We start from the raw sequence: 19502 nt of genomic DNA, 5'->3' as shown, positions 1-19502 counted from the left end.
TTAGGTACAATGTTACCTATACATTTTTTGTAGATGTTCTTTCTCAAGTTGAGTCCTCTTCTAGTCTAAGATTGATGATAACATTTTATCATGAAGGGGTGCTGAATTTTGCCAAATGCTTTCAATACAGTGAATTACAGGAACCCTGCCTGATATCTAACTACTAAAGGAAACTGGCTGAATAGGAGATGGGGTTGGAAGGAAAGGGGAAAATGGTATCGTCTGAAATAACTGGATGCATCAATGGCCTAGTGGAAGGGGATCAGCTAGAGGCCATCCAGTAGTCTCTCTGGTTCCATGATTCAAAGGCAGTTGGGTGCATACCACATTACTTGAAACTGCTGGCTTCGTGGCAGTCTGTGGTTGACAACTGGGACCTTTTCTCCAACTCTCAGAGCAGCATCATGGAATGCCTCTAGAGAGCTGCAGCTTGTATCCATTTGCTCTGCCTTGCTGTCCCGTGATATACAGTAATTATGACATCTCCAACATGAAATTGGGGATGTAGATTACACACTATTCGCTGGCAGTCCTTGCAATTAGCTATTAAGCTTCAGCTGCCAAACCCCCAGTGCATATCTATTCAGAGGATAATTAATTAAACTTGACTTTCTCATTAGAAACCCATAGTTTTCCTAACCTTTCATCCAGGCAGAGACAGTCCAGAAATAGACCCACACATGTATGGTCAAGTGATTTTTGTGCCAAGGCATTTCAATGGGGAAAAGGAGTGCTTCAGTAAATGGTGCTAGGACATTCATGGCAAAAGATGTAAGTATTGGCCCTTGCCTCACACCATACTCAACAATTAACTCAAATTGTATAATAGGCAACATGTAAAAGTGGAAACCATAAAACTCCTAGAAGAAAACCTAGGAGAAAATCTTGGCAACGTTAGTGTAGGCAAATATTTCTTGAATAGAGCATTAAATCCACAAACTATTAAAAACATAATTAGTAAACTGAGCTTTTATAAAATTAATATTTTTGCTCATTGAAAAACACCACTAGGAAGATGAAAGAGAAACCACAGAATGGGAAAAAAAAATATTTGCAAACATATATCTAACAAAGGATGTGTAGTTTGAATATAAAAAGACCTATTACAACTCAGCTGTGAAGACAGACCAATTAAATATAAGCAAGATATTTGAAAAGACCCTTTGCTAAAGAAGATAAATGAATGACTAATAAGCACATGGAAAGACCCCAACTTCATTAGCCATTAGGCAAAGGAAAATTCCATAGGCATTAGGAAAATGCACATTAAAACTAAACCAAGATACCATTTCACACCCACCAGAACAACCAAAATTAAAGAGACAGGCAATACTAAGTGTCAGTGAGGATGTGGAGTGCCTGGAAGTCTCCTACAGTCCTGGTAGGAGTGTAAAATGTTACTATTACTTTGGAAAATACTTTGGCAGTTTCTCATAAATTTAAACACATATTTACCATGTGATCTACCAATCCCACTCCAGGTATTTATCCAAAAGAAATGAGAACATGTATCTACAAAAAGACTTGTACACAGATGTTCATAGCAGCTTTTTAACATACAGATGCTCCTTGGCTAACTTACAATACAATTATGTCCCAATAAAGCCATCATAAGTTGAAAATATCATAAATCAAAAGTGCATGTACTATACCTAACCTACCTGACATCATAGCTTAGCTTAGCCTACATTAAATGTGCTCAGAACATTTACATTAGCTTAGGCTAGGCAAAATCATCTAACACAAGCCTGTTTTATAATAAAGTGTTGAATATCTCACATAATTTATTAAATAGTGTACTGAAAGTGAAAAATAGAATGGTTGAACGGGTACTCGAAGTATGAATTCTACTGAATGTGTATTGCTTTCACAATATCTGAAAGTTGAACCATCATAAGTCAGGAACTGTCCGTTTATACAAAATACACCAAAACTAGCAACAATCCAAATGTCCATTAACAGAGAATTGATCAACAAATTGCAGTATATCTATATAATGGAATGAAGCTTAGCAAGGAAAAGGAAGAATCCACCGATACATGCAACAATATGGATGAATCTCAAAAGCATTTTGATAAATGAAAGCCTGATCCATTCACTCTATACAAAATTCTAGAAAATGCAAACTTTTCTATAGTGATAGAAAGCAGATTAGGAATCACTTGGGGGTGGGAGAAGGGGAGATTTATTGCAACAGGACACAAGGGAACTTTTGAGGGTTACAAAAACTTTCTGTGTCTTGATTAAGATGCTTACGTGGTTGTATACATTTTCTAAAGCCTACCCAAAAGCATATTTTAAATGGAAGCATTTTATTAGACATAAAATGTCTACAATGTGTTGCAAAAAGGTTCACTTAAACCAAAACCAAAAACCAAATAAACACCCAAATTCCCAAATCCTCAAATAGCTGCTTATCTCTCAGTCCATTCCTGCTGCTATAACAAAATACAACAGACTGAGTACTTGGTAAACAATAGAAATTTATTTCTCAGAGTTCTGGACCCTGGGAAGTCCAAGATCAGGGAGCCAGCAGATTCAGTGTCTGGTGAGAGCGGGTCTCTACTTCCAAGACGGTGCCTTTTTGCTGCGTCCTGTGGAGTGGGTGATCATTGAGCTCTCACATGGCAGAAGCCAGAAGGGGGAAAAAAGATGAAGACTCCAAGAAGCCTCTTATATAAGGGCCTTAATCCCATTCACCAGGAAGGAGCCTTATGGCTTAATCAGCTTCTGAAGGTCCCACCTCTTAATACTATTATTGCATTGAGGATGTAGTTTCAGTATGAATTTTGGAGAGACACAAACATTCAAACCATAGCACTGCCCATTGTCACGCTGGGTGCAGGGTTATAAAGGGAACATCTACTATACTGAGCTCCCTCCCGGCAAATATATGTAAAAGCTCCCAAGCTTTTACATGGTTCCTTACTGTGTGGAGGAGCAATAGGCCCCACATAAACCTCTACAGGAAGCCTGGGATAGAGGTAGGCTTAAGGGGCCTGCTCTGTGCTCCCTTGACTCTTGGATCCCACTTAGCTTTCTGTGGGGAAGGAAGGGTACCTCCTCCCAAGTAGACAACTTAGCTGGTCTCAGCCACCAGTCTTCCAAAGGGAAGGGGAAGAAGGGTGCAAGGAACAGAAGACACTTGTCCTGCTTTAGAACTCTCTGGAATGACAGGCTTTTGTTTGTTTGTTTGTTTGTTTTTTTAATTGATGACTCTCTCAACAAAAACACTAGCATGGAAGCTTTCCATGCATTACGTTATTCAAATCCTTATAATAACCCTAAATGTAACTCCTTCTGTTATGCCAGTTTACAGAGGAAAAAGCAAAAGGACCAAAAAGGCTAAGAAGCTGTCTCAAGCTTTCAGAGCTAGTACACAGCAGAACAGAATCCAAGATGCAGGATGTCCAAGCTATGTTGTCACCACCACATGACCTTTGATCCAGGTTGCTCATGCCCATCCTTCCCTCATTACCCTTCCCCACGTGCACTCAGTTGGCAGTGGCAGGCTCATGTTCAGAACAGACAGTGCCTAGGCCTGGAACACACTGTTCCCCTCTCTGCTCCAGCTACATCAAGAGTGCCCAAAGTTCAGACTCCCATCAAGTCATTTTCTCTATAATTCAAATACAGAAGTACTTTTAAGAGACATACAGCATTCCTGCTATTCCCATGTGCTATAAATATGTAATTTATGGGGAAAATGGGAACTCTGTGTCATATCCGAATTGAGAACTATTTGAAGAAAGGAAAAAAATATCCCGTCATATTGAGTCACGGAGAAAAATAACTACTGCATATCATACTAGTAAATAGGAATGTAAAAATAGCTTCTGGGAGGAAGTGTAAATTAAATGTTAATATGGCCTTGAATTTATTTCAAGTATTTTTCATCAAGCATTTGCATTTTTCATTTCCACAACCTGATCAATTTCTCCCTATTAAACCAAGGTCAAATAATTTTAGATGCTAACTTGGAAAGCCTTAAGATCAATGTGCTCGACTCCCTTTCAAAAGAAGAAACATAAGGCATCTTTTCTTTGCAAACAGGTATCATGGCGCATAGGGCATTAGTCACTGAAGAGAGAGATGGCGGTGGGGCCATGGCTGCTTTTTCTCTGGCCTGCCCAGGGCATGCAGTTCAGTGCGGGGTGGATGCCTCATTTTTCTTTGCCCACCACTCCTCTTCACATGGAAAGCTGCCCGCCCTACTCTGACTACGTGGTCAAGTGAGTGCTGGCATCTTGGCCACGCAGGTGAGAAAGCCAGCCAAGCAGGTCTCTTCAAGTCCTTTCTCAAGATTTTTTGAATGTGAACTAGAGAAAGAGAGCACCGCAGGGAACACGGGAGCCCAGGCATGGCAGGCAGCTGGGTTTCTGACTGAGTGGGGAAAGTCGTACCGAAAAATCCCTGACGCTCCGGACCAGATTGTTTCCCCAGCCACCAACTTGGTGCCTCCCAAGGATTTTGTTATGCATAGGATCACACATCATAGACAAGGCACTGTGTCAGGAGCCCTGTGGGCTGCTTCTGTCCTTCTGGAACCCAAGCTGGAGTCACAGAATCCAAGAATTCTCAGCTGTCGTTAAATAATGAACAACACTTCCTAGCTCCTGCCCTGCCTCAGGCACTGTGGAAGGTATTTGATACAACTCACTTCATTTAATCCCCACAACAACCTGAGGAGGTAGGGACTATTGAAATCTTCATTTTACAGATGAAAAACAAAACCAAACTAAATTGGAGGCTGTGAGATGTCAAGAAATCTCACCATCACTAAGCTTTTCTCCATTACCACAGGGAAACTATAACCTTGCTTGCTCTAGATCTGGACTCTTTCCTCACCATCCTTGTGTAGACAGGAACTACAAAAACAAATCTAAACTAAAAGCCTGGTGCAAATGACCCCATTTTCAAAACAAAAATGGAGCTGCCAAGTGGGAAGCTGAGCCCAGTAGCTGGGGCCTGGCCAGCATGGCAATCCAACTGGACATTGCACTCACACATGATATGGATTCTGCACATGGGCACCAGGGAGAGCAGCTGAGGGTGGACTTAGGGGAGAGCCTCAAATTTCTACAGTATAGGTTTCTTAAAAAATTAAACCTTATTGTGGCAAAATATACATAAAATAAAATTTACCTTTTTAGGTACACAATTTGGTGGCATTAAGTACGTTCATAATGTTGTGCAACCATCACCACCATGCATCTCCAGAACATTTTCATCTTCACAAAGAGAAAGTCTGTACCCCTTAAACCATGACTCCCCATCTCTCCTCCACCCCCCAGCCTCCAGCAGCTACCATTCTGTTTTATATTTCTATAAATGTGACTACTCTTAAGCACCTCATGTAAGCACCTACACAGTATATGCTTTTAATGGCAAGTTTTCAATCACTCCAAGTATTCACCGAATACTTTGCCCAGCATTGTGCTAGGCTTTATGGGGGAAATGTACGCGCTCTCATTCCTGCCACAGAGACCATTCTAGCTGAGCTGTGAAAGCAAGGCTAGCTTCTAAGAAACAACGTGTCAGATGCACAGTACTAGCCTGGAGGACAAGAGAAACTCGGGTGAGGGAGAGATCCTTCTAACATAGTGTAATCTAAGAGGTTTTCATAAGGGTGATGACTCAGTGAATGAGTAGGAGGTTTGGTTGGGCGGAGAGGAGGATTTCGGATTAACTGAATCATACATCCAAGCAGGCAGGCTGGATCATCCTGAGTAGTGCCAGCCAACACCAAAAGCAACAGCATGCTGATAGTTTCTCTGAGGACAGAGCGATACACCCTACATCTGCTTGTGCCCCCAAGCCATACATACTCAGATAATGGTTTGCTTTTCTCCTATGGCAAAAGAAACGCAAAAGAAAAAAATTGACCAGGTACAGTGGCTCACTCCTGTAATCCCATCACTTTGGGAGACTGAGGCAAGAGGATAGCTTGAGCCCAGGAGGATAAGACTGCAATGAGCTACGATTATGCCATGGCACTCTGGCCTGGGCAACAGACTGAGACCCTGTCTCAAAAAAAAAAAAAAGGAAAAAAATTTAAATGATTGAGAGTTGGGGCTTGCTATTATTTTTATAATTATCTCAGAAAACAGCTAAACCAGCTCTTCTGTGCAAGTTTATTTTTCCTTTGGCAAAAAGTTTGTAAACACTTCTGAAACTTGCGTGGATGTCTGAACGCGAAGGTCAGGTCACATCAACCCTGACTACGGTTGCAGAGTGAGACCCCTGGAATCATGGTGGGATAAGCCTCCAGAGGTTCACTCTAACCAGTCATACCAGCCCTTTAAACAAGCAGGAGGGAGCCCGACCCCCAGCCTGCCAGTTCTTTGAACAAGTGTGCCAGTGGAGCAGTGCTCCGTGGAGACAAGGCTCTCTGTACGAGGGTTGCCTCCCAGGTCTTTTCCATATCCCCTCCCACCAGATCTGTCTTCTGCTTTTCCAAGTATAAGCCTCATTTAGGGACCCTGGTAGAGAGGTAAGAACAAAAAGGCCTGTACCACTGTTGGTCATATTGGTTTGCCTTTGCTTTCCTGTCTTTCTTTTTATTTCCTCCCCACCTTTCCTGTGTGATGTAGCAGTAAATAAAACTACTCCTGCCTTTACACAAAAGCATTTCTCATATTTTCTTACAGCAGATAGCTTCGATTCTGGCCATCCATTCAACTGCATGCGTGTTAACAGAAATCGCCAATGTGGAGCTAAGTGAAGTAGACAGAAAGTACACTATGGGCCTTTATGAGGTATCCTAGAACCCTAGGAGAGGAAAAACGTGAGACGGCAGTGAGTGAGTCCTGCCTGGATCCCCTGCCAGCCTCCTCCATCCTTAGGCAGTAGTAGTAGTTTATGGTGAATAGATGTACATAAACCACAAAACAATACAGAGTGGTAGACTAATGAATCCTGAAAAGGAGTTGAAATTCTGGGATAAATCTCTGTACCAGTTCTTCCTAACAGTTCTGAGAAACAGAAATCAGTATCAAATGCCTTGCTGAGGATTTCCATAGGAAAAGAGCCATTTCTTTCTGCAACCAGTATTTTCCTCTCATTCCAGTGATGTAGAAAAGGTCACCCCGGGCCAGGTGTGTTGGTTCCCGCCTGTAATCCCAGCACTTTGGGAGGCTGAAGCAGGTGGATCACCTGAGGTCAGGAGTTCAAGACCAGCCTGACCAATATGGTGAAACCCCGTCTCTACTAAAAATACAGAAATTAGCCGGGCATGGTAGCGGGCACCTATAGTCCCAGCTACGCAGGAGGCTGAGACAGGAATCGCTTGAACCCGGAAGGCAGAGGTTGCAGTGAGCTGAGATCGCACCACTGCACTCCAGCCTGGGTGACAGAGCGAGACTCCGTTTCAAAAAAAAAAGAAAAAGAAAATGTCACCCCAGGGAGCACTACTCCCTAGAGTCGCATGCCCCAGTGACGCTGGCCTCTGCACAGCAGCAGGCTCCTCAAATACACCGAGGCCAGTAACACACAGCAGTGAGACACGGGAACCGCAGACCACACTGGAGTTACTTCTTACCAACTCTATTTCCCATCTATTCTCTTGTTGATTACTTCCTGGTACATATTGAACAGGCTGAATCTTAAAAATATCTCAGTTCTGGCCTACAATATTCCAACAGTCCAACTGGTCTACTCAGCTCTAGTCTGTACTTTTTCCAAACACATCCCCCATACTTGCCTGAGGTGGTATATTTAAAACACAGCTCTCACCATGTAACTCTCTTGCCTAAAACTACCTCAGGATAAACTCCAAGCTTAGCGCACTATGTTTCAAGCAAAAAGAGACTTCACATATATAATTACAGTAAAAATTTCCAGTCTCAAAGATAAGTTTTAAAAATTTCATAAGTATCCAAGCCAAAAGCCAACCAACAAAATAAACATAAAGTATACATTAACGTTTTTCTAATAATAAATGGCAGAAAATGATAGCTGTGGTTTGAATGTGTCCCCAAACTTTATGTATTGGAAACTTAATTCCCCAAAGCAACCGTGTTGACAGCTAAGAACTTTAAGAGGTGACTGCAGACTCTTCTTGAATGGATTAATTGTGGGAGTGGGTTTGCTCTAAAAGCAAGTTTAGTGCACTCTCCCTCGCTGTGTCTCTCTCTCTTTCCCTCTCTTTCTCCGCCCCCCACCGCCCCATCTCCCCCTCTCCCTCTCTTTCTCCCTCTCCCTCTCCCTCTCTCTCTCTCTCATTCTTTCTTGCCCTTCTGCCTCTGCCACGGGATGATGCAAGAAGGCTCTCACTAGATGCAGCCCCTTGATCTCGGACTTCCAAGATTCCAGAACTGTAGGCCAGATAAATTTCCTCTTTTCATTAATTACCCAGTCTCTGGTGTTCTGTTATAGCAGAACAAAACAGATTAAGACAATGTTAAGTTAAACAATGGGGTAGAAGTGGCCCAGCACAGTGGTTCACACCTTTAATCCCAGCATTTTGGGAGGCTGAGGTAGAAGGATCACTTGACACCAGGAGTTTGAGACCAGCCTGGGAAACATAGTGAGACCCTGTCTCTACCTTCCAAAAAAAATAAAAATAAAAAATAAATAAATTAGGTGGGCACAGTGGCATGTGCCTGTACCCCCAGGTGCTTGGGAGGCTGAGGTGGGAGAATCACTGGCATGCAGGAGTTTGAGGCTGAAGTGAGCCATGATTACGCCACTGCACCCCAGTCCGGGTGACAGAACAAGACCTTCTTTCTGAAAAAAAAAAAGGAAGGTGGGTCTGAAAAAGTCTAAAGGTGAACATCAAAAACAGTTCACCATTTGGGAATGGGTTTTGTTACAATCATAATCAGTATAAAATGAGGACATTATTTGAAAGACACACAGTCATTTATAGTTAGAAAAGCAAAGCCTCTTTATTTTGACATGTTTCTTCCATTACTCTCCTTGCTCCCTTAGCCCTGCTTCCTGCAGTCAGCCCTCAGATTATCTGCATCCTAGTCCTTGTCTTAGTTGTTGCGTTTAGGGAAATCCAAACTAAGAAAGCATGTAGAGAGTGGCCCTAGAAAATAGAAGCTACTTGTAGCTACTTATAGGTCTGAACCTTCAAACCTCAGGATAGAATTCTGTTACTGGATCATTCACCCACCAAACAGTAACAAGGACCTCATTTCTAGTGGTAAGTGGGGTGATGGTAACCCTTGGTGTGCTATAGTATTAGGATTAAGACTCTTACCTGTGATGGGTTAAGATGAGAAACAGGTGGAAAGGGAAATGTTGGTTTATATAGTAGCTTTAGCTGGTCATATATGCATATAATCTCCACAAACAGCTAGTCTCATAGACAACTGGAATAGCCTATTAAAGTTTCAGCTAAAGTGCCATTTGGAGGATGATAGCCTGTAAACATGAGATACTGTCCTCCAGAATAAATTGCATGCACTAAATCAATGATTTATGGGTCTGTGTCCACAACAGCTAGGATACGTTAGTCTTCAACACTGTATAAGCTTCCTATTACCACAAAACTTCAATCCATATTGTGTCTACTAACATTCATATAAAAGTAGCTGGACCATACCTTTACTCTCCTAATTCCCAGTTCATCAAACTATCTTCCACTTTTTCCTAGATCAGCTAAGCTTCAAGCAGCTGCTAGCCACTGCATCCATCTCCTCAAAAAAAGCAATTCTGAGGTTCTGATGAAGCCCACAGCAAAAACATTTTCCCAGTCAGTCTTTCCCACCCTTGCTCTCCATTCCAGCAACTCTGTTCCCCTGGTCTCATGTCTAATTTTAGGGGGCAAGCTTTTCTTCCTCCTTCTCCTTCTCTCTTTTCCTCTCGCCTTCTCTTCATCCTTCCCTTCATTTCTGTCTTCTTCCTTTCAAACCCAGCCAAAGATGTATATAATTAAGCAAAAACTAAGTAATCTAGGTAATTGGGACAAAAGGAAAATAGAGGGAGAAAAATAAAAGATGAAATAAGAAGGGTAATACTAGCATACAGAGAAGTTGACCACGTGGCACTTGTAGGTGCTTTGAGTTGAACTATGTCCCTGCAAAAGATGTGTTGAAGTCCTAACTCTGGGCATTTGTGAATGTGACCTTATCTGGAAATAAGGTGATTGCAGATGTAATCATGTTAAGACACCCACTAGGGTGGGTCGTAATCCAATATAGCCAGCATCCTTATAAGGGGCAAATTTGGACACAGACACCCAGGGACAATGCCATGTGATGACAGAGGCAGCGATTGGAGGGATGCAACTGCAAGCCAAGGAACACAAGGTATTGCTACTGCTATGGTTTGAATGTTTCTGTCCCCTCCAAAACTCATGTTGAAACATAATCCCCAATGTGCTGGGAGGAAGAGCCCAGTGGGAAATGTTTCAGTCATGAGAGCCCTGCCCTCACGAATAGATTAATGTAATTATAAAGGGCTTGATGAAGGGAGTTTCTCCTCCTACCTCTTGCCTTCTGCCATGTGATGATGAAACCAGAATGCTCTCACCCATTGCTGGCATCTTGATAGGGAACTTACCAGCCTCCAGAACTATGAGCTAATAAATGCCTGTTCATTATAAATTACCCAGTTTTAGGTGTTCTGTTATAGTAGGCATGAAATGGAGTAAGACAGCCAGCCACCACCAGAAGCTAGGGAAAGGTAAGGAAGTACAAAGGGTACTTCAACAAAGTTCATCAATAATGTGTATCATGCTCAGCACGGTGGCTCATGCCTGTAATCCCGGCACTTTGGGAGGCCAAGGCAGGCAGATCACTTCAGGTCAGAAGCTCAAGACCAGCCTGGTCAACATAGCAAAACCCTAGCTCTAATAAAAATTCAAAAATTAGCTGGGTGTGTTAGCATACACCTGTGGTCCCAGCTACTGGGGAGGCTGAGGTGGGAGAATTGCTTAAACCTGGAGGTTCAGGCTGCAGTGAGCAGAGATCACACCACCACACTCCAGCCTGGGCAACACAGTGAGACTCCATCTCAAAAAAAAAAACAGTGTATCATGAAAAAATTGTGCATGGATTTCAAAGTTTTTCCACACCAATAAACTGGTACTAACTTGTATAACATATCTGAATAGGGTCCTGTTTGAGGCATGAAGAAGGATATGACTTCAGTTTGAAGAGTCCACATCAGAGCAACATGAAGTCGGCTATTGCAAGAATCAACCTCAAATTTATGGTGAAGTGTGGGGACAAGAGTGGTAAAATCATCGATGCTTTACAGAAAGTTTATGGGGACAATGCCCCCAAAGAAATTAGATGCTTACAAATGGATAAGTTTACGAAGGGATGAGACAATGTTGAAGATGAAGCCCATCGCAGTAGACCATCTACGTCGATTTGCAAGAAAAAAAATTCATCTTGTTTGAGCCCTAACTGAAGAGGACCAACGATGAAGAGCAGAAACAATGGCCAACACCACAGACATCTCACCTGGGTCAGCTCACACAATTCTCACTGAAAAATTTTAGTTGAGCAAAGTTTCTACTCAACGGGTGCCAAAACCACTGTGCTCAGATCAGCTGTGCAGAAGAGCAGAATAAACAATGGGATCATTTCTTTGAAGAATTGGAACAGACGATGAAACATGGCTTTACCAGGATGATCCTGAAGACAAAGCACAATCAGAGCAATGGCTAACAAGAGAAGAAAGTTACCGCGGCAAAGCAAAAGCAGACCAGTCAAGACCAAAGTTCTGGCAACAATTTCTGGGGATGTTCAAGGCATTTCACCTGTTGACTTTCTGAGGAGCCAAACAACAATACCATCTGCTTATTATGAGAGTGTCTTGAGGAAGTTAACCAAAGCTTTAGTGAAAAAACACCTGGGAAAGCTTCACCAGAGAGAGTATTTCTCTACCACAACAGTGCTCCTGCTTATTCCTCTCATCAGACAAGGGCGATTTTTTGAGAGTTCCCATAGAAAATCATTAGGCATCCACCTTACAGAGCTGACGTGGCTGTCTGACTTCTTTTTTTTCTAATTGATATAGTTTGAATATTTGTCCCCTCCAAGTCTCATGCTGAAGTTTGATTCCCAGTGTTGCAGGTGGGGCATAATAGGAGGTGTTTGAGTCATGGGGGCAGATTCCTCAAAAATAGATTAATGCCGTACCTGGGGGGTATGAGTTCTCACTCTTACTTCCCTCCAGATCTGGTTGTTAAAAAGAGTCTGGCGCCTCCCTCTACTCCCTCTTTCCTCTTCTCTTGCCATGATGTCTGCTCCCCTTCCCCTTTTATCATAAGTGGAAGTTTCCTGAGGTCCTCACCAGAAGCAGATGCTGACACCTTGCTACTTGTACAGCCTGCAGAACTGAGAATCGAATGAGCCTCCTTTCAGGTATCCTTTTATAGCAATGCAAAATGGACTAACACACTAATATTAAAAAAAAAAAAAAAAAAAAATGGCGGGCATGGTGGCTCATGCTTATAATCCCAAGACTTTGAGAAGCCAAGATGAGAGGATCACTTGAGCCCAGGAGTTCAAGACCAGACTGGGCAACATGGTGAGACTCTGTCTCTACACAAAATACAAACTTAACCAGGCATGGTGGTGTCTGCCTGTCTCTGCTACTTGGGAGACTGAGGTGGGAGGATTGCTTGAACCCAGGAGGTCGAGGTTGTAGTGAGCTATGATCACACAACTGCACCCCAGCCTGAGTGGCAGAGTGAGACTCAATCTCAAGAAAACAGATGTAAAGTGTACCCATTTTTCTTCAGTTAATGATGTAAGGAAGACTGCATTGACATGGCTAAATTCCCAGGATGCTGGGAATGGACTAGATGGCTGGTATCATCGCTTACAAAAGTCTCTTGAACTTAATGGAGTTTATGTTGAGAAATAAAATGTATATTTCTCATTTTTATCTTTTAATTCCATTTTTCCACAACCTTTTTGAAGTCCCCTCATATTCTTCCCTACAGGTTCCAAAGGTAACATAGCCCAGCAGACACCTTAATTTTTACTTCTAACCAAACGTCCAGGACTATGGAAGAATAAACACCTGTTGTTTTCAGCCAATCTGTTTGTGATACTTTGTTGTGGCAGCTCTAGGAAACTGATGGAGTAGATATTCAACATTGGACTCAGCCCTCCCAGCAGCCAAAGCAGGAGACATAATCCACAGTGGGATTAAAAGGTCTCATTTGTTCAGGGCATGCAGCGCTTTTCATGACACGGAGAGATCAGAGAAAGTTCTCCTCTAGATCCTGCAGAGAAAACACTGTGGGATGCAGTAGACAGCTGTAGCAGATGACATCATGACACTAAATCTGATAATGAAGTTTATGCATCTGTTTCCTACAAGGTGCCTCTCTGAAGGCAGATGGCACTACCCCAGGGACAGTTTAGTAAAAGCACATCCAGGAACCAGAAAGGAAAGAGGGGACATTACCCTCAACCTTATAGAAATAAAAAAAAGTATAAAAAATACTATATTATGAAAAAGTATATACCAACACTTTAGATCATATTGATGAAATCAACAAATTCCTGGAAAAAATACGAACTACCAAAACTGACAAGAAGAAATAGATAATCTGAACAGACAGATAATAAATGAAGAGATTGAATTAGTAATCAACCACCTATGCATAAATCAAAGCCGGGGTCCAGATGTCTTCACTGTTGAATCTACCAAACATTTAAAGAAAAATTAATAGCAATTCTTCACAAACTCTTTCAAAAAATAGAAAAGGGCACTTGTTAACTCACTTTGTGAGGCTGGTATTACCCTTATACCAAAAACAAGAGAAAAACAGCCCAAGAAAGAAACCTACAGACCAAAAGCACATCTGGGATGCACCACAACAGTGTGGTCCAAAGAACACAGCTCCATAATTGCATGTCTTTGAGGCAATCTTGATAAATATTTTTCTCAAACTGGGTTTGGTTTTGAGACAGGATCTCACGCCATCACCCAGGCTGGGGTATAGTGGTGTGTGTGATCAGGGCTCACTACAGCCTTCACCTCCTGAGCTCAAACAACATTCCCACCTCAGCCTCCTGAGTAACTGGGACCACAGATGTGTGCTACCATTCTGGGGGGGATTTTTGTATTTTCTTTTTTTTCTTTTTTAAGAGGTGATTTCGCCATGTTGTCCAAGCTGGTCTCAAACTCCTGGGCTCAACTAATTCGCCTGCTTTGGCCTCCCAAAGTGCCGGGATTACAGGCGTGAGTCGCTGCACTGGGCCCAGCCTCAAACTGGGTTTCTGAGAGCAGATTTCAAGGCTGTAATTTCTGAAGAGAATAGGGAGAGTAAATATTCTGTATTTCCAATGAAATGCAGGTCCTTACTTTTTGCCAACTTCCAGGGCAGGGGACAGAAATGAGATCCTCCTGTGAAAATTAAATGTTATTTATTTATGGTTAAATGTGTGATGAACGTTAGGGGAATTGCCACTACCAAGAAAGTAAGAACTGAAGGTTGTTTTTCTTGCTGAAACTTGAACAAAGTATGTAGGGCAAAGAAGAAAAGTTATTAGATATTGAGACATATTTTGTAGTTTGATTTTAAATGTAACACAAGAAGGAGATTTCTGATTACAAGAAAATTTAAGAATTTAGAAAAATGATAAATTTAAGCATTGACTCACAAAATTTAAGAAAATTTAAGCACTGACTCACAAATAAGATAAGCTCCTTTTATCTGACTTTGAAAATACATCTCGTTAAGATAATAAACATGTAATGCCAGGAGTCCAATCCTACTCCTTTTCAAGCCTTGATAAAATGCTGCCACTTTCAAAACTATGTAGCCGTTCTCAATTTATTATGGCACTTGAATATTTCCTCTTACATAATTTTTTACTTTCTTCTTGGAGTTGTATGTGTCTTACTGTCATACTGGAGTGTAATCCTCTTGAGGGCAGGAATAGTCTCCAGACTCCTGCTTAGGCTTAAGATAGTGCTTTGCCTATAACCAGCACTTACTAAAAACTCCTCTATGAACTAATGAAAAGATCATGTATCTCATTACGTGGTCAGTTTAAAGTTAAATGATTTCTTTTAGACACTCAAAGTAATAAAGCTTCTTCTTAAAAGAACTGCCAGATACAGTAAACTGTACAAATTTGTTCAAATATTTAAACATGAATTAGAGATGACTTTAACCTGATTCGTTTACACTAGTTACTTTTCTTTTTTATTTATTTTATTTTATTATTATTTTTTAGACAGGGTCTCACACTGTCGCCCAGGCTGGAGTGCAGTTGCACGATCTTGGCTCGCTGCAACCTCCACCTCTGGGTTCAAGCAATTCTCCCACCTCAGGCTCCCAGGGAGCTGGGCTTACAGGGATCTGCCACCACATCCGGCTAATTTTTGTATTTTTCTAGTAGAGATGGGGTTTCACCATGTTGGCCAGGCTGGTCTTGAACTCCTGACCTTAAGTGATCCACTCACCTGGGCCTCCCAAAGTGCTGGGATTACAGGCGTGAGCCACTGCACCTGGCCATTTATACTAGTTACTTTTCTTTTTCATGTTTTTATTGATACAAAATATTTGTACGTATTTATGGGGTATATGCGATATTTTGATGCATGCATACAATGTGTAATGATCGTCAGGGTTATCAGGATACCCATCACCTTGAACATTTATCATTTCTTTGTATTGGGAACATTTTAAATCTTCTCTTCTACTCAACATCACTAATTAGCAGAGAAATGCAAGTCAAAATGACATCACCTTACACCTGTTAGGATGGCTATTATCAAAAAGTCAAAAGACAGCAAGTGTTGGTGAGCATTCGAGAAAAGGGGACACTTGTACCCTGTTGGTGGAAATGTCAATTGGTGCAGCCATTATGAAAAATAGTATAGAGGTTCCTCAAAAAATTAAAAATAGAACTACCATATGATCCACTAATACTACTATTGGGTATATTTCCAAAAGAAATAAAAACCCTATCTCCAAGAAGTATCTGCAGTCCCATGTTAATTGCAGCATTATTTACAGAAGCCAAAAGATATGGTAACAATCTAAGTGTCTATCAACTGATGAATAAAAAAAAGAAACTGTGGTGTATACATACACACACACACACACACACACACACACACATATACACACACACGGATATTATTCAGCCTTAAAGAAAAAGGAACTCTTACCATTTGCAACAACATAGATGTCTTAGAGAAGAGTATGCTAAGTGAAATAAGGCAGACACAGACAAATACTGCATGATCTCATGTATATGTGGAATCTTAGAAATTAAAGTCAAACTCATAGAAAAAAATCTTCTCTTCGGCCGGGTGCACTGGCTCACGCCTTTAATCCCAGCACTTTGGGAGGTAGAGGTGGGCGGATCATGAGGTCAGGAGATTGAGACCACCCTGGCTAACACGGTGAAACCCCATCTCTACTAAAAATACAAAAAAGTTAGCCGGGCGTGGTGGCAGGTGCCCGTAGTCCCAGCTACTTGGGAGGCTGAGGCAGGAGAATGGCATGAACCCAGGAGGCGGAGCTTTCAGTGAGCCGAGATTGCACCACTGTACTCCAGCCTGGGCAACAGTGCAAGAGCCGTCTCAAAAAAAAAAAAAAAAGAAAGAAAGAAAAATATCTTCTCTTCTAGTTATTTGGAAATACAATGTATTGTTGCTAACTATAGTCACCCTTCTGCGTTATCAAAAACTAGAACTTATTCCATCTTATCTGTTTGCTTGTACCCATTCACCAGCCTGTCTTCACTCCCCTACCCCTATACCCTTCTGCTCTCTACCTCCATGAGATCAACTTCTTTAGCTCCCACATGAGTGTGAATATGTTATTTTTGCCTTTCTGTGTCTGACTTATTTAACTTAACAAGATGGCCTTTAGTTCCCTGCATGTCGCTGCAAATGACAGGATTTCATTCCTTTTTATGGCTGACTAGTATTCCATTGTGTATATATATCACATTTTCTTTACTGATCTGTTTATAGACTGTGGTTGATTTCATATCTTGGCTATTGTGAATAGTGTGGCTATAAACGGGGGTACAAGGATCCCTTTGATACATTGATTTCCTTTCCTTTGGATAAATAACCAGTAGTGAGATTGACGGATCATATGACAGTTCTATCTTTAGTTTTCTGAGAAGCCTCCATACTGTTTTCCATAATGGGTGTCTAGATATACATTCCCACCAACAGTATACTCATTACTTTTCTTTTTATCAGATGTCCACAGCTATAAAGTGTCCTTTGGGCCTGAAGAACAGTAGTAACCTAATAGTTGGCCTTCACATTGCAAAATTATCCCTTTGAACAGCAATCCCCAACCTTTTTGGCAACAGGGACTGGTTTCACGGAAGACAATTTTTCCATGGACGGGGTGGGGAATGGGTTCGGGATGATTCAAGCACATCACATTTATTGTGCACTTTATTTCTATTATTATTACACTGTAATATATAATGAAATAACTATACAACTCGCCATAATGTAGAATCAGTGGGAGCCCTGAGTTTGTTTTCCTGCAATTAGATGGGCCCATCTGGGCGTGATAGGAGATAGTGACAGATCATCAGGCATTAGATTCTCATAAGGGGCACACAACCTAGATCCCTTGAATGCACATAGTTCACAATTGTGCTCCTGTGAGAATCTAATGCCCCAGCTGATGTAACAGGAGGTGGAGCTCAGACGGCAATGCTAGTCATGGGGAGCGGCTATAAATACAGATGAAGCTTCCCTCTTTTGCTTGCCCCTTACTCATCTCCTGCTGTGCCACCAGGTTCCTAACAGGGTACAAAGGGTACTGATTCATGGCCCGGGGTTGGGGACCCCTGCCTTTGAAGACACCCAACCAGTTTCTTCTTCCGAAACCATTATTGGAAAGATGGATTGTATTATTCTACCCAGTTATTTCTTGTCCTCCTTTTAAGAGTATTATTCAGCTCACTTATTGTTGATAGGGACAGAAGACAGGGAACTACCGAGTAGAATAAGGCAGTTCCCTGGCAAAGGCCCCACCCTCAAGCCTGGAAACCCATGGCCCTAAATGAAGAGAGGCATTCCTGCTCTTGTGCCCAAAAGTCACCTTTTGGCCCTCCATGACCCCCTATCCTGTACCCAAATAAACTCCAGAAACCAGGCTCCAGCAGCAAAAGATGAGCAGATGAACAGAAGAGCAGAAGAACGGCAGGTAAAGAGAAGGAATGTTAGGAGGAGTTCAGCTGGGGACAGTCAGAGAATCCATCACTGGACGGTCAAACTCCAGGGGAAGATCATCTTCCTACTCCATCCCCTTTCCAGTTCCCCATCCATCCCACTGACTGCCACCCCTACCACCTAATAACCCCCACCCCACTACTCTACTTCCCTAGCATTCACTATCCTTCAAGTCCATGTGTGACCTGATTTTTCTGGGAGGGGGGACAAGAGCTCGAGATACAGAAAGCTGTCAGACTGACCCTCTGCGCTTGCAAAAATGCAGAGGGTCTATTGAGCTGGTTAACACTTAAACCGTCCGCTGATGGTAAGGCTAAAAGAGCACACTATAACACAAGCCCATTTGGGCTCCAGGAATCACAGGCTCCTGCCCCTGGACACTGCAATGGGGCTGGAAGCCTAGCGCCCCAGCTTTTGCACCCCAGCTCCTGCACCCGTCCGTCTGCATGCTCCACCTCCCATAAGGGGTTTCAGCAGGGCAGAGACCGAACACACCAGCCACAGCCCTGTTGCATGTCCTGCAAAGGGCGGGGAAAACGGGGAAATCAGGGAACTCTCCCGTTTCATTGTCACATGACTTGCAAGGCTTCCTTAAGAGAGGGGTATACTTCCCCACCCACTGACAGCAAGTTTTGACCAATAGAACCTGAGCAGAACTGAGGCATGCGGAATGTGAGTTTGAGGAGCAGCTTGTGCCAGTCACGTACAAGAGCTAATTGTTACATTTCCAGGAACTTGGCAAGCCACTTGTTAGACTGTTTGTAGCTTGAAATCGGCCATGGTGGGAGTATTAACATCACAGAAATAGCAGACACTACAAATCAGGACTTCCCCGTTCTCCCTCAAAGTTGGTTTACCAGCCCAGCAGGGAGCACGACCCAGAAAAGTTGATCTTTCAGCCTGGAGCCGGGAGTGAAGAAAACTGGTGGAGTACTACGAAAGCTCCCTTCAGCCACAGTAATTCGCTTGAGAAACGGACCTTGAACTTGAAGCTACTCAGTTGCAGGGGTTGTTCGTTACCTGAGTATAATCTAGCCAAAGCTGGTACACCATGCTGGTGTTTTGGTGAACACCAACAAGCGCCGCCTTCATCTGTCCCGACCTAGGTTGGAGGGATTTCTTCTAATAACTTGTGACATCATGTGCCTGCAGCCTGCAAGGATGCAAACCGCGCTCTGAGACTCAGGCCCGGGAATCCAGGTCTTGGAAGGTTAATGCAAAGTTATAAAACAATAGTTACATTTCAACCACACTCAGCTATTGCGTCATCTTTAAACCCTGGCCAACACAAGTCTGTCGCTCGCGGACCTTGGTGGTTTCAGAGCGACTCCCCTACCACTTTCGGGTGAAGGCCACAA

General features: G+C 42.5%; 1 long non-coding RNA gene across 1 annotated transcript; it reads right to left on the bottom strand.

Moving 5' to 3' along the window:
• Window positions 1–1751: 1751 nt before the first annotated feature.
• LOC112626956 lies at window positions 1752–19484 on the bottom strand. Its single transcript, XR_003119995.1, has 4 exons — window positions 19165–19484; window positions 8275–8367; window positions 6610–6771; window positions 1752–2617 (listed from the first exon to the last, which is right to left on the bottom strand). It is a non-coding gene; the product is annotated as an uncharacterized LOC112626956 (long non-coding RNA).
• Window positions 19485–19502: the final 18 nt, after the last annotated feature.

The sequence above is a fragment of the Theropithecus gelada genome, chromosome 6 (genome assembly GCF_003255815.1).
Source record: "Theropithecus gelada isolate Dixy chromosome 6, Tgel_1.0, whole genome shotgun sequence".
Lineage (NCBI taxonomy): Eukaryota > Metazoa > Chordata > Mammalia > Primates > Cercopithecidae > Theropithecus > Theropithecus gelada.
Note: the sequence above shows the minus strand (reverse complement) of the source record. Positions and strands in the feature narration are given on the sequence as shown.